We start from the raw sequence: 15,418 nt of genomic DNA, 5'->3' as shown, positions 1-15,418 counted from the left end.
GAATGCACAAACCTGAAGCCTTGTTATCCTTAACACAGAGCGCATAGCTCAACCTTAATTTGTCTATTAGTTTAACCAAAAATACGAAATATTTGCTGACCGATTATTCCACACCTTTTGTATCTACTTCGGTCCTGGTATAATGCGGAAAGCCCAGCGATTAGTTTGAAGTTTATGGAAAGCCAATATGGCGGGCCATTATTACAGAAGAATGAAACATTATAAAATACGCGCATTGCCCTTAGTATCAGGTCACGTGCTGTATCGGCTGATATGAATCAATAACTTTGATACATCCAAATAGCATTCGCTAAGTGCGAACTAGAAGCATAAAAAAGTGTACAGAAACTTACCTTTGGCTCGCAGCGGGAGATGTCTGTTTAACGCATAGGAACGAAGGGCAAAGGATACCAGGAAACAGCGAGACAACGTTTGCACTTTAAGCACGTGGTTTTCGTAGTACGTATTAACGCGTTGAGTCATGGATAACACACTTAAGAAGGAGAGAGAGAACGAAATGAACCAAGGAGAGGAAAAGCAGGGAGGTCGACCAGGTTTTGTACCCTACACTTCAGCTCTCCTCACCATTCTTCCTCCGACAAGCATCAATACATTGATTTACAAAGTCTGAAGCGTATGAATGATGAAAAAAATGTTCGAAAAGCAGAGATATTTGACGTGATTAAAGAGAACAGCGGCCTAACAAGATGCTTCCTTATAGGAACTAGAACCAACGTCATCGTGTGAAGGGAACAAAGCCTCCCCATAGACTAGAGGCGCCTAAAGCTCTCAAGCGCCACAGTTGCTGACTCGCCTGCGAAATTGGTTGCCGGGAAACAAAGCTAGTCCCGAAAGGACGAACGTGTCCCGAATGCGGTGGTCAGCAGTGCTGCTGAGTTCTCGCCGAATTACGGCCGCCCTCCTTCACACTTCTTTTGCCGCTTCCCATCCGCAAAGCGGCATAATGCTCTGTGTCCCGCCTTCATCAGCAAGCTCGCAAGTATTTCTTACTTTGACTGGCGTAAGCCAGTTAGTGGGATTACTCTGTCTTTTAGCGATAACCATATCCACGCAAAAAAAATGGAAAGAAAGAAAGAAAGAGAGAAAGAAAGAAAGAAAGAAAGAAAGAAAGAGAAAGAAAGAAAGAAAGAAAGAAAGAAAGAAAGAGAGAAAGAAAGAAAGAAAGAAAGAAAGAAAGAAAGAAAGAAAGAAAGAAAGAAAGAAAGAAAGAAAGAAAGAAAGAAAGAAAGGAGGTGTAGGAGTTATCCGTCTCATTTCGTGATTACTGATATCTGCAACGACGAGCTGTGCTAGGCTTCTGGTCAATGCAGATTTATATTTTAACATTTTTGGGAATTTCGTTCGAAAGACCCCAAAAAGTCTATCCACCAACCGACACGGTAGCTCAATAGTTAGTATGGCACTCTGCTACTGAGCGTTCAGTTGCGAGGTCGATTCCCGTACGGGGCGGCTGCATTCCTGTATGTTTTAATGTCGATTTATCAGCGATTACTACAAAGGCTTCCTTGTTTGACGGTGTATCAACTCACGCTATCGTTAGACACCTATATCATTCTTTGGCAATTTGCCAGAAGGGGTTACGTCAGAAGCGATGTAGAACGGTGCTAAAAGGGATGCCTCTTCGACTAAGCTGTTATTATGTCAAATTTGTACAACAGCATGCTTACTTCTGTTTTATCCGAATACTGTGGGCACCACCGAGCACATAACGAGTAGCTGTTTACCTCAAGAGTACGCAGTGGCGTTCTGCAGCGACTCGTGAAGTGAAAAAGTCGTTCCGTAAAGGCGTAACAACAAAGCGTGGTTTGTATAGTGCCTCCCAAAACGGGTGGAAGTAAAAAGTTCATAAATTGCATCCGGCAAGTACGCGCCATATTTACTTTTCATGCGCGATTTGCTAAAAATGGGTCAAAAGTGTCGAGAAGGAAAACATATGGGGGATAACGGCCCGTTGAAAGCGACAATAAATTCTCAGCTTACTTCTCGAAGATTTATACGCGCTGTCTAGGAAGTATGGAGGGAAAAAAAAGAAGAAGAACGACAGAAGACACAGGGCGAGTGGTTGGGACATTGTAGACATTCCTGTGACACACTTTATCAACACATATATATCGAGAGAGACATAAGTTCTGGCGGAAACGCGTTTGTTTTTCTGAGAGTCCCCAAACGTCACCACTAGAGAAGAGACGTGTTCGACGAAACCGTGCGAAAAAGCGTCACGTCCAGCGCTACACGAGTTGCCCGAAATTTCAGAATCATGACCGCATCGTGCGTAAAGAAATGCCAAAAAAAGAAAGAAAGAAAAAAGAGAGAGGTTAGAGAGTCGCTAAGAAATACTTTTATAATAAAACTTCCCGCGGGCTCCGTACGTTCGTGGCATAGCAACGAAGCCCCGGAAAGTGCGTAAAGACGGCGAGAACCGCAGCCATTGGAGCCTCGCTTGACAATGTCTTGCCTCGAATATGGTCAAGTGCCGACGCGGATCACGTGACGCTGCAGCGCCACTTGCGTATTCATTTCGCGTTCTTCGCGTTCTCTCTCTCAGTGCTCGCCGTGGCGGTTTCGACTTGTTTCCGTGTTATTTATCGTTGTTGTCTTTCACTGACCCTACTGTGATGTTATTGGGGCCGGATCACTCCAGAAAAAGGGAGAAGCAGCACGCGAAAGCAAAAACACACATCAGACTTGTATTGACGTACACGACACAGATAACGGCACACACAAGTGACAATGTCCCAAAATGCCTCATAGGCGACATGCACTATATCTATGGCTCGGTGGGTTATGATTGGCCTACAGTTCCGGCGGAAGCGTATGTCACCGTGTCTGAGACCTCGTTGAACCGATGCTGGCCAGCGGGGTCGGTCAACAGTGTCGGCCGGCGGGTTGGACAGCCGTGACCAGCGGGGTCGGACAACAGGGTCGGCCGGCGGGTTGGACAGCCGTGTAGAACGGCCGGGTCGGACAGCTGGGTCGGACGGCCGGGTCGGACCGCCTCGCGGCGCTCAGGTAGCCGGCCGCAGTCACCGGGTCGCGTCCACAGCTGGCGGGGTAGCCCTGTGGCCGCTCACCCGAACGCTCGAGCGCCCCGGTTTCGGACCGCCAGCCCTCCTGGACCAGTGCCCAGCGGAAGAGCGGGGCGAGGGAACCTCCCAGCGGGCGACAGTGTTGTTTCGGGTGTGGCGTATTGGCGCGGTCGGCGATAGCTCCTATGGGCCAGACGCCCAGCGAGGAAGCTGTTTTCCGTCGACCGCCGAACCTCGCGCACTACTCACGCCACGGGCCACGGGCCACACTCTCGCGCCACGCTTTTTGAGGCGCCACTGCCGGCGCTCCCAAATCGGTGTCGATGATGATGATGGTCCTCTTCGCCACCGCACGGCGCACTGTCTTCGTATGTTTAGGCTTCGCACTCCCGTGTACCATATATTATGACAATACCCCCCTTTTCGAGAAAGTTGTTCGCAACTATTCTAACACAATGACGCGGGATGAGAACAGAAAAAAAGGAAAATTGTCATGTACGTCTGTCCGATTGTTCATATGAGTACACGACACATCTTGCTCACAGGGCATAGCACCCAGTCAAAGAACGAACGCACAAGTCTGTTCGCTTTCAACTAAATACTAAGCACTTGAGATGTCGCAATGTCTAATCACATTTTGCTATATAAACAGGTGATTACGCGCGACTCGACTCAAGTAGTCAGCTCTGACATTGTCACAATCTTTTATGTAGTTAACAGTAAAAGAATACTCCTGCAAAAGGACACTCCAACGCAACACTCTGTTGACGTGCCTGGCGCGCTCCTCTGTGGGCTTGTTTCCGCTGGCCTGGTCCCCGGCGCTTTCTCGACTTCGGAGGGTATTGTGTCGGCGCTTCTAAGACTTCAGGACCGAACGAACTTGTATTCTTGCACGCACACACAAGCACACACTGGCGAGGAAGTGGAGCGGCCTGTACTTTCCCTTTAGCGGTTGTCTTTTGGCACTTGTCGCACGACTTCACGAAGCGTTTTACGTCTCTGTGCACATCTGGCCAATAAGATTCTTGTAGGACATGATTGGTTGTTCTCCTGATACCTTTATGTCCTGCCATGATGTTTTCATGGGCCACTTCTAATACGCCATGTTTAAATGCTTTTGGTATGACCACTTGCTTAAAGGTTCTGCCAGTGGCCCGCTGGTAAAGGCGATACAACAATCCTTTTTCTTCCACGAACTCGTAGCTGTGGCCCTTTCCCGAGTTAAACGACTTGCTTACTTTCGCAAAAATATGTTTCAGCGTCGGGTCCTTCCGCTGTTCTTCAATGAGTTGTCCTTTTGTCACGCCACGTAAGACGATTGTCGGAACGCACGCGGGACGAATCTTGCCTTGTTCTTCAGTTCGGGCTTCAGCCACGCTCGATATATGCTGAGGCTTCCTAGGCGCCTTATTCAGCTTCATTTCTATCGGCGACGACTCCTCGTTGGGAGCATCGGGGGGTTTCCAGTCAGAGTCTGGATCATATGGTCCTCTGACACCTGGAAGGTTTCCCAGAATTACGTCGTAGAGGGGCTCGTCCATACATGCCACGGTTAATTCTCCTGTAAAGTACGGCGTGTTCATTTGTACGACAGCTTCAGGTAGGTGGCTTGTTGAGCCGTCCAGAAGAACAACGTTGCTCGTTCTTGCCGTCATATACACCTCTGGAACGAGTTCTCGTCTGACAATTGCGGTATTACAACCGGTGTCTCGTAATACACGAACACTTTTTCCTAGCAGCCGGCCTTCAACCACTGGCATCCCGTCGATGAGGAAAGTTACAGCAGTCCCAGGGTTCATGTCATCGCTGTCGCTTGATCGGCGAGTCTTCTTTCCTGGACGCTTTGATTCATTCACTGGACGAGTTCGGACTGGTTGAGATTTGGCGAGTGCACACGCTGAACTTGGTTTGTTGTCCCCGTACCCAGTTCGGCAATTTTCAGCTGTGTGTCCCGTTCTGTCGCACAACTCACACTTCAGCATACGCTTAGGTGGGGCACGGCAGTCAGGAGCCAAATGTCCAAACCGATGACAAAGGGTGCACATAAGTTGCGGTTTCCTGGGAGCTTCAATGTTTTTTCCACCAGAATCCTTTGTGCTATCGGGACCCTTTCCTAGGTTTGTCCAGTTCTGCGCTTCAAGAAAGCGATCCGTCAAGCAAGCAAGTTCGTCAAGGGATTTGCACTCTCGCTCCTTCAAGAAAATGACTAGCTTTGGCTCACAACAACGCAGGAACTGTTCAGAGATCATGTGATCTCGTAGACCTTCATATGTTTTAGGCACATTAGCTATCTCAATCCAATGGTCAAAATAGGCTGAAATTCTTGCTGCTAACTGTCTTCCAGTTTCGCCCTCTACAGCTCGTGCTTTACGAAACTTCGCTTGGTAGCCTTGAACCGTGAATTGAAACCTTTGTAGCAAAGCTTTCTTTACCTTTGGGTAATCTAATGAATCGGTGGCAGTCATCCGACCGATCACATTTAACGCTTCCCCAGTCAGACGCATGCTCAAAGCAAGAGCCCATTTTTCTTGTGGCCAGTCCTGCCCTGTTGCTACGCGCTCAAATCGCTGTATATACGCGTGTAAGTCATCGCGTTTCTCGTCGAACAAAGGAAGTAACTTCTGTGGATGGAGGGGTGACGAGGAGGTGCTGGGCGCAGTCAACAGTTCAGAAGCCGCTGCCGGCACATTCCGAGCTCCTTCCTGAAGCTGCAGCTCTAGCTGGAGGATCTCACGCTGCCTCTCGTCAGCTAAGCGCGCTAACTCAGCAGCTTCCTTCGCTGCCTCTCGCTCCGCAGCTCTCTCGTCCCTTTGTTTTGCCTGTTCGGCCTCAATCCATCTGCGAAGTTCTGCGCCTGACAATCCTATTTGGAGTCCTATAGCCGTGATTTTCTCTAAATCCATGGTGCCGTCTACTAATGTGTGTCTGCGCTCAAGCGAAACTGCCCCCTTTCACTGTTTTTACGAGTGGATCCTGGCAGGCTCGCCAGTTTGTGATGTTATTGGGGCCGGATCACTCCAGAAAAAGGGAGAAGCAGCACGCGAAAGCAAAAACACACATCAGACTTGTATTGACGTACACGACACAGATAACGGCACACACAAGTGACAATGTCCCAAAATGCCTCATAGGCGACATGCACTATATCTATGGCTCGGTGGGTTATGATTGGCCTACAGTTCCGGCGGAAGCGTATGTCACCGTGTCTGAGACCTCGTTGAACCGATGCTGGCCAGCGGGGTCGGTCAACAGTGTCGGCCGGCGGGTTGGACAGCCGTAACCAGCGGGGTCGGACAACAGGGTCGGCCGGCGGGTTGGACAGCCGTGTAGAACGGCCGGGTCGGACAGCTGGGTCGGACGGCCGGGTCGGACCGCCTCGCGGCGCTCAGGTAGCCGGCCGCAGTCACCGGGTCGCGTCCACAGCTGGCGGGGTAGCCCTGTGGCCGCTCACCCGAACGCTCGAGCGCCCCGGTTTCGGACCGCCAGCCCTCCTGGACCAGTGCCCAGCGGAAGAGCGGGGCGAGGGAACCTCCCAGCGGGCGACAGTGTTGTTTCGGGTGTGGCGTATTGGCGCGGTCGGCGATAGCTCCTATGGGCCAGACGACCAGCGAGGAAGCTGTTTTCCGTCGACCGCCGAACCTCGCGCACTGCTCACGCCACGGGCCACGGGCCACACTCTCGCGCCACGCTTTTTGAGGCGCCACTGCCGGCGCTCCCAAATCGGTGTCGATGATGATGATGGTCCTCTTCGCCACCGCACGGCGCACTGTCTTCGTATGTTTAGGCTTCGCACTCCCGTGTACCATATATTATGACACCTACTACATTAAAGGCAAGCGAGCAATGATAACCTGCAAGTGCACGTAATGTTTGTTCGTGTTTTACAGAATAGGTGAACCCCTCCAATGAGACAGACGCAAACATTCCTTTTTTTTCCGCTGTTTTGTCTTGTCTGCGTAGAATTTCGAGCCGGGCTTATTCCACAGTGCATTTGATGCTTTCATGTCGCACTTTCTCCCCACATCTCGTATTTCTTTTTACCATCAACACAAAAGATGTTCTTAGTACCCTGTATTCAACAAGGATTATGAGACTGCGAATGTCTTGCATCGGCAGCCGCACACGTCCTGATCACATCGTTCCGTTCTCCTCCGTGCTTGGAGACGCTCTCTACGTATAGCCACTGCATGTGTGGAAATTTTGTGTTAAGAAATGCTAACGAAATCCTACACCACTCTTTCTCTGATGACAAGAGCATGGTTGATTGATTGATTGATTGATTGATCGATTGATTGATTGATTGATTGGATTGGATTGACGGCATTATTACGTTTTTTTTATTTACGCTGGGCTTGCTGGGTTTCGAAGCCGTTTGCCTAAGGAATGTGACTTGCCACTAGACATAGCTGTCTATGCTGATGACATCGTTCTGTGGCTCAGTAGCCCTTCGCACCTTGGCCCTCACCTTCGAGAAAGATTGCAGGGAACCCTGAATGGGAATGCAGAGTATATGGATAAAGTTTAGCTGCAGATTTCACCTTCTTAGTCGGCTGCAATTCCACACCCTCTCAGACAACGTGCTCGTCTATCCATGAGCCGACTGTAGATTGGCGAGACACCAGTACGATAGGTACGACGACACCGTTACCTCGTCGTTATTATTGATGAGCACCTCTGATGGCGCTCTATAGTTAATCTGTACGGCGCAAACCACAGTCCCTCCTCAAATATGTGGCCACCTTGACTGCTAGATGTGCCGGCTGCGACCAAATGACAGCACTGCAGGTGTATCAATTCTCTGTTTTCTCTGGCGTGATGAATGCGTTGCCGGTCTTGAATATCCTACCTAGTTTGATGGCCTAACTGGAACGTGACTATCGGGTGGCACTCCTTGTCATGCTGCTCTTCGCGATGCACAATCAGTTGTATTATACTTACTGAAGCAGATCAATTGCCCCTGAGGCTGCAAGCAGACCACAGAGCTCCACGGCACATCGAGCGTCTGCAACGCGCATCTGATGACTTGCACTTCTTAATCGGCTGATTGAGTGCCCATTCTCTCGCACAGGGGAAATGGAGGCATTTTTCCGCTCATCGCGCCACTCCAGAAATACACGAAGCGTCTGCACAGCCTATTCCGGCGCTATTTGAATTGGCCCAGTCACACTTATTCGAAAGATTATTAAATTATGCTAAAGTATTCACAGACGCATCTCTACACAACGATGTCAAAGGAGCCTCTGCAGCTTTCTTCTGTGCTTCAACTGACATCCGGCAGGTGATTTGCATACCACATCCAGTATCAACAACTGCGGAGCTGGAAATGATTAAAGCTGCCCTGAAGTACTTCCAAGAGAACTTAAGAACATTGAAGGTTGTCCTCCTTACGGACTCTCGCTCTGCCCTCAGCAAACTACTGAGAAGTGACGCTGATCGCCCAGTTGTGTGCAGCATAACGAGTTTGCTCGCCGAATAACATCTCATGGGGCGTCCCTCGTTGGCCAGATACACTCGCATGTAGTTATCACCGGAAACGAGGAGGCCGATCGGCTGACTTCGTCTTGTGCTTACAACAAATATAACAGTCCAGAAATCTTGTGTAGGCTTGACAATGCCTGTCTGTTCATTAGAAGACACCTACTCAAACAGCACCAAGATCATCGTGTTACTAAAGGATCCTTTCCTCCCCGTGTTCGAGGTCGAGGCTTGCCCCATAGTGCTAGAGCTCTATTGCTCAAGTTAAGGGTTAGCTGTGTTCTGATGTCTGAGCCTTTATAAGTCAAGGACGTGTATGCTGTCCGTCGTGTGCTTCCTGTGGTACCTGCGAGTCACTTGAGCACCCTATATTAGAGTGTCTTGCTTTCCTTTCGCAGCGCATGTCACTAAGGGACTATAGCCTACGTGGCCTGCAGCGTACGACTTTTGATCATTGCCTGTATCCGAGTGACCGTGCTTCTTGACGACACCTGGCTCATCGCACCCTGCTTACTTTTCTACAAAAATCTGGCTTGACTTCCCACTTGTGAGAATTTGTAAGAGACGATATATTTTTTCTTTGTTCTTGTATCTTTGCATTCTTCTGTAATAAATGTGACCTGTATGTTTCTGTTTTACTTTATTTTTCGTTCCGGCGTGTATGTGCGGTTCCTGCTTGCTCACTCTATGCCTTGTTTTACTTCCATCATTGTGGCCTGTGAGCCTGTCGTTTCCTTCCTTTTTACTGCTTTTCATCTTATCTTCAACTTTATTTTCTAGCCCCTCCTTCCTAAGGAATAGGCAGGCTGCCAGTTTCCAGCATGCTCCGGCCCTGTTTCCCTCACTCCATGTGTATATGTGTTTTCATATCAAATAGACACAACGGTACAGCTGAGCTAGGGGTTTCTCCTAATTTTGAGAATTTGGAGTTCTGCAATCCACCCCTAGAGCTAGTGCGCAGGTGTTTTCGCATTTCTCTCGATTCGTCCCCTGCTGATGGAAATGCTGCAAGCACACGTAGCACAGCTGCTAAGGTGATTGTGCCCGCTCCCGCGATGCGTAGGAAGGGAAGTGACGCGCATTAAAATGCAATTCCTTTGACGGCAATCTCTATATTATACAACTAAGTTTGAAAAGGCCCACTTTCCCATGACTACAAGTACCGTTACTAAACAAATAAAAATGTGAGAACTCTGCTGTATCCGATTACTGGTAAACTAAAGCATGCGACGAACATCCGAGAGCCCGCCAATGTGTCTGCGCGAGATGGCCTTACGTAAACATTCTAAAAACCTCGTTTAGTTTTGCTTCCTAACGCGCAGAGTGCTGTATGACCATTGGCATTAACTCGTTACGAAACTACGAGACAGTCGCCATTCTGTTACGAAAGTGGGTTATTAATGCACATAATGTTCAAGTCGCGCCTTGAAATGAAACCATGTGGCTGAAAGTCACATATGAGCCAAGAAACAATTTCTTTAGGGCCAAAAATAAAGAAATAGGCACTCAGTAATCGCGATAGATTTTTTTCCTTAGACAGCCTTGCAGTTGTGCAGCCCACAGTTATACATTTGAGAGATAAAGGGTAAGCGAATGCAAGAAAGAGACTGAAAGCGAGACGTTGGTGGACACTTGCGGAATTGAGAAACGGGATTACACTCTAAGCTTTCAGAAGTCCATTTTTCAATGGGATCAGTGAATCCGGCGCGTATGTCTGATACAAGCCCTGGCGGAGGAATGCCCTCAATATCAACCAGGCGCTGTCTTTAGGGGATCTGAGTTAGACAGCAGGGACTTCCTTTTACCGACTTGCATTCATGCCCTTCGGTTTCTAGATAAAGGTCACGTCTGTACCCTTTAAGAAGAAAAAAAAACAGGCGGTTTCGCAGTGAGACGAGAAGTAATATTGCTTTTTACATCGAATGACAACTTCCAACATAGAGACTTATCCCTCGAGTTGATATGTCTATTTCGAAGTCGGGCAGGTCCCGTAATGGGTAGAGAAAAAAACACCCGGGTTCTGTTGGAGTAGCGGGATGCGCTCCACTGAAACAAAAACACAGTCGAAGGTCACAGAGGATTGCCAGACTAATAAGATAAGGAATTTACAAGCATAAATAGTTTCTTGCTTAACGTCCATACCCACGTGCATGTGATAGCACTAAATAAAGTAAAAGAAGAAGAAAAGTTAGAGAACTCTTAAGGAGCTTAGTTCTTTTTTTTTGTGTCCCATGAAATTGAATGAAAAGCATGAAATTAGCTATCGTATCGTACGTAAAAGCAGGGTTGTTAGTGGTCGCACGCACATGTGCGAGCATTACACTCGCTATCACAAGCGTCCGGTACCTGTACTGGCGAGCAACTCTAGCAAATCGATTACTCCGTGCAGGCTCAATTATTCATTAATGGCGCCGGACATAACGTTTAAACAACAATCAATCAGGCGACATGCTTGATGCAATGTTACAATAGCCATGCGTTCACACCTTATCAAACATTTGGAGCTGCAACTTGCGAATATCTATTAAAATGGAGAGGAATACAATGTCCTGGTGTCGCGCAATCCGTCTGCTTTGTTCGGCAGCTTTTCTAAAATTAAGGGATAGCGATTAGTAGGAATCAAGCTCTGCATGCATTGCTGATATTGCAGAGGCGATGAGACGACTCTGTATTGCTTTTGACAACAGTGCCACCAGACGGGCAGTGCAAGCGCATGTGAGTATACATTCACTAGCTTCGGAAGCAGCTGCAGTCATTGAAACTAAGCCGCCACGGTTCTAGATTGCCTGCGTGAGTGATTTATTCAGGCACGATGCAGCCTTCGATCTTCGCAGTGTCTTCGGAAAGCCAAAGCCATCCATCACGTGTCCAAACTGCGCGAAAAATTACATTCAAGGCTTGCGACGCCGCCTATAGTACTCTTTCTAAAGAAAACCCCTCTAGTGCGCATGGCAGCGCTAAGCCATGATCGATTACAAAAGACCTGAATGCATCAGCAAGGCACAAGATGCGTGAGCGGAGCAATGCTGAATAGTAAGCAACGTCTCAGTATGCAAGCAGCATAACTTGAACCGCTCCACCACCCTCTTGTTATTGTACTACTGGCAGATTTTTTTTTCTCGGCACATTCTTAAGAAGCTTTGATACTACGATCTTGCATTTGCTTAGTTGTCCGATGCGTTTACTACTAAAGCTCGAGTGAATGTTGTCTACACGTGAAAGCACTTAAAGAGATTGTCTGCTTTTCGTCATCGTCACGCGTTGTGATGAATGTCACGTGCTCGCAAAGTTCGGGAAAGTGGCCTGCTTTTGGTAGTTTATGGTTTAGAGCTTCTTGTCGCACTGTAGGTATGCTGCAAAAAATGCTGCGACACAGACGGTGTAATCAAGGCGCCTTGGAGGTGCTTGATTATTAATCACTAAATGAGACTGTGCTTCCCGTGGTGACCCCGAGAAGCTTAGAGGCTTAGAAGCTCTTGCAACACGGAGGTAACGTCTGAAGGAGGTTCCTAACGAGCGCTGTGCCGCATGAGAATTCCGCGATAGGAGTGGTCGGGCTTGCCTCGAACGTGACTTGGCGCAAAATATGGCCACAGCTGCGCAAAAAAAAGGCTTTGTTAAAGAGAAATATTCCCCAATATATTCAGTTCTTCCGTAACGCATATCCCGTTGGCTTGTCAAACTGCACCACCGGATCAAATTCAAAAGCTTGCCCTGCACCGAAATAGTGGTCGATGGCTAATGTGCAAGAGGCTAAATTACGTAAGGCGACAAATGCAACCATTGGCGAAGCAAAAATTACTGAGTGGTAATAATGAAGGTGATGACGACGAAGATGGTCCGTCATTGTGCATTTCACTTGCCACCGAAACACGCAAGAGGATGAAGAACTTAAGTTTGATTATATTCCCTGGTTTCACGTGCCAAATACACAATTTGATTATGAGATACGTAGATACGTCGTTGTGGCGGGACTTCGGATTAATTTTGGCCATCAGGTGATATTTAATGCGTCCCCGCGGGACACGGGCGTTTTTGTCATTTTGCCGTCATCGAAACACGACCGCCATGACCGGAATTTGATCCGCAATATGGAGCTTTGTAGCGCCAAGCCATAGCCACCAAGAAACCACGGGGAGTGGGCTTGCAGTCTTCGGTCAGCGCATATGTCTGTCGGTCCGTGAAAAATTATTTAGGCGCGCTTGCACGCACTGTAGGCAACGGTCGAAGCTGCTTTCTAGCAAATTGATTCATGCGTATAAACACAGAAAATATGAGAATGGCTGTAACGGAGGCTTCTGGCTGAATCACGTTGAATAATTGGATTCGACCTCCCCGCAGCAATCAGGAAGACGTTTTTCTTCTGCGGGTGAAGTTCAACGAATTCGTTTATGATGAAGAGGGACCAGGCCATCGTCTCCATGTGAACCGCCAACAAAGAGACAGAAAACCAAGCGCCCTTCCAGGGCTCCGCACACTCCTCTATTTCTTAAAGCAAGTGGGTCTCTTTTTCTATCAAATAAAGCCGCTTCAGGTTTTTCAATGATTTAATTTGGCAAGCTGGGATTTTTGAACGTGCAATTAAATGTATGTAGAGGAGAGAGTTCTTGCATTCCGCGCACATCGAAATGCAGCCACCGTAACTGGCAATCGAACCGACGACCTTGTGCTCAGCAATACAACGCTACAGGCCCTGAGCTAGAGCAGCGGGTCCGAAAAAAACTATATTGCAGAAACTCCACTGGAGTTGCCTAACTATGCGTAAGCATCGTGCCACTCGCACATCTCGATGCATCCCGGTGGTATCCCCAATATTATCAAACTTGATCCAACCGTTAAACATTCTTATCAGCCCTTATCGGTCGTTATCAACCTTATGTGACTTGATCCTATCTTTATAAACTTTTATCTGACTTTTTTTATTGAAATGACAACCCCAGGATTGTCTAAACAGACCAATCAAACGCTCTCCTCGTTCATAGGCGGTCACTTTTGTTTGTTTGAGGAACGAATAACATTGCCTACACTGAGCGGCTTCTCTTATATAATTGGATGACGACAGGCGAGGAGCGCGTTCAAGTGGAGAGGGATTCGATGGGGCCGAGCCACTGCACTGAAAATCGATAACCAGATGATGAGGGTGGTGCCGGCGTCTGCGATTGGTCCGCTTTCCCTTACTTAGCTTGAGGTGGCTGGTCGAAAATCGCGGCGGCATGCGACGGAAGGCTAGCAAAGCTGCTGAAATGGATCCTCAGCAAAGAAGAGTTGGCAGATCGAGGTCGTAAACGTGCCGAAAATGCTCGAAAACGTGAAACGGACACGCAAAAAGATTTATTGTACGCGAATAAACCCATGCTCTGCGGGAGGTGCGAGTAGCCAGTGCCTGAGAGATCGGCGGCAGCCATCTTTTATTCCTTTCGGAACGGGGCAACCTGTGGCTATTCAGAAGAAAATTCAGTTTTGTTTGGCATATTAATGCATATTTAACGCGTACACGTCACTTTGACGCAGTGAGTTTTTGCGGGTTTGTGACGTCGCGTGACAGGCAGGTGAAGTGGGTGCAGCCCAAAAACGTTTTACCAATAGCCGGGGGCTAATGGCGAAAAGGCGTTGAATCAGAAATAAAATTTATTTTGTTCGGTCAAATTATGCATAATCAGCGTATAAACGTCATATAAGATAGGGAGCTATCGCAGTTTTCGTGACGTCGCGCGATAGACAGGTGAAGTGGGGGTGGTCTAAAAACGTTCTTGACCAATCGCGCAGGGCCGATTTCAGAAATGGAATTGCAAAGTTTGGAATAGTTTTACGTTATAGCGCCCTTGGTCATCTACAGCGGCATGTTGCATTCATGTAAGCCGTATAGTGTAGATTCAAGGGACACGTTCTGAAACAATGAAGTTTAAAAGATCACAAATGTTGTATCTGCCGACTGATCGAGACATCAAGGGAGACATGGCATGATGAGCTTGCCGCTTGTTTGGGGGAATAGAGAGTCGGACTGTTACTTCAACTTTTATTCAATTTGACCACAACATTTTCATGTCAGCATGAGAGCCATGTTTTTTTTTATTATTACCAAAAACAAGGAGGTAGAGTGATAGACAGAACTAAAAACGTTGGGAAAGACAGCACAGTCAATTTTATTATCGATGGCAACCTCCCCCCTCCCCCCAATAGATAGTTTAGTAACCCATGAAAAGTAGAATAGAACGAAGCTGTGTGCAATGTCACGTTACATTTCGCTACTCCACGTTTTACACACATCTCGTTACTTTCTATTGCTATATTCTTGCAACTATTCAGTACCTCCTTTCGGCATAACTTGCCTAATGTAATGAAGTTTTAACTACGAGCAGCATAGCCTGTGCGCTAGTATAAGTTGTTATTTTTTGTTTGCTTATTCAATTTGCACAAGTTCAGACTCGTTCTCCACAGTCACTGATCGTCATCTCCTTTGACACATACTTCTTTGGCAGGCGTAAAACACACATTTCAGTTTTTTTTTTCTTTTTTTACTGATTGGTGACCTGACGCAGGGCAAGGCTTTTTGTAGTGTCGAAGATGACAGAGGATGGACGCTGTCATGCTTCGATGTTCCTGTCTTCAAAGCTAAACTATTAGTTTCTTCCACAAGCCACCATGCATAAAGCATAAGATCCTCGTTAAATGCCATGTTCACGATAGCATCACGAAAACAAACGCGAAAGACCATACGTGCCTTTGCGCGTACATTTATTCACGGTGGAAAGGGGGAGGTGTGAATTTGCTATACGGTTCTTTATACGCTACGACACGCTGAATAATTAATAACCTCATCCGGGTTTCACAGCGTCATCTATAGCGAGCTTTATCAGCCTTCCATTTGCATATCTGGGAGCAGGCCTGGCAGGCCT

Source organism: Dermacentor albipictus, chromosome 3 (genome assembly GCF_038994185.2).
Source record: "Dermacentor albipictus isolate Rhodes 1998 colony chromosome 3, USDA_Dalb.pri_finalv2, whole genome shotgun sequence".
In the NCBI taxonomy this organism is placed as follows: domain Eukaryota; kingdom Metazoa; phylum Arthropoda; class Arachnida; order Ixodida; family Ixodidae; genus Dermacentor; species Dermacentor albipictus.
This window is presented reverse-complemented; position numbering follows the sequence as displayed.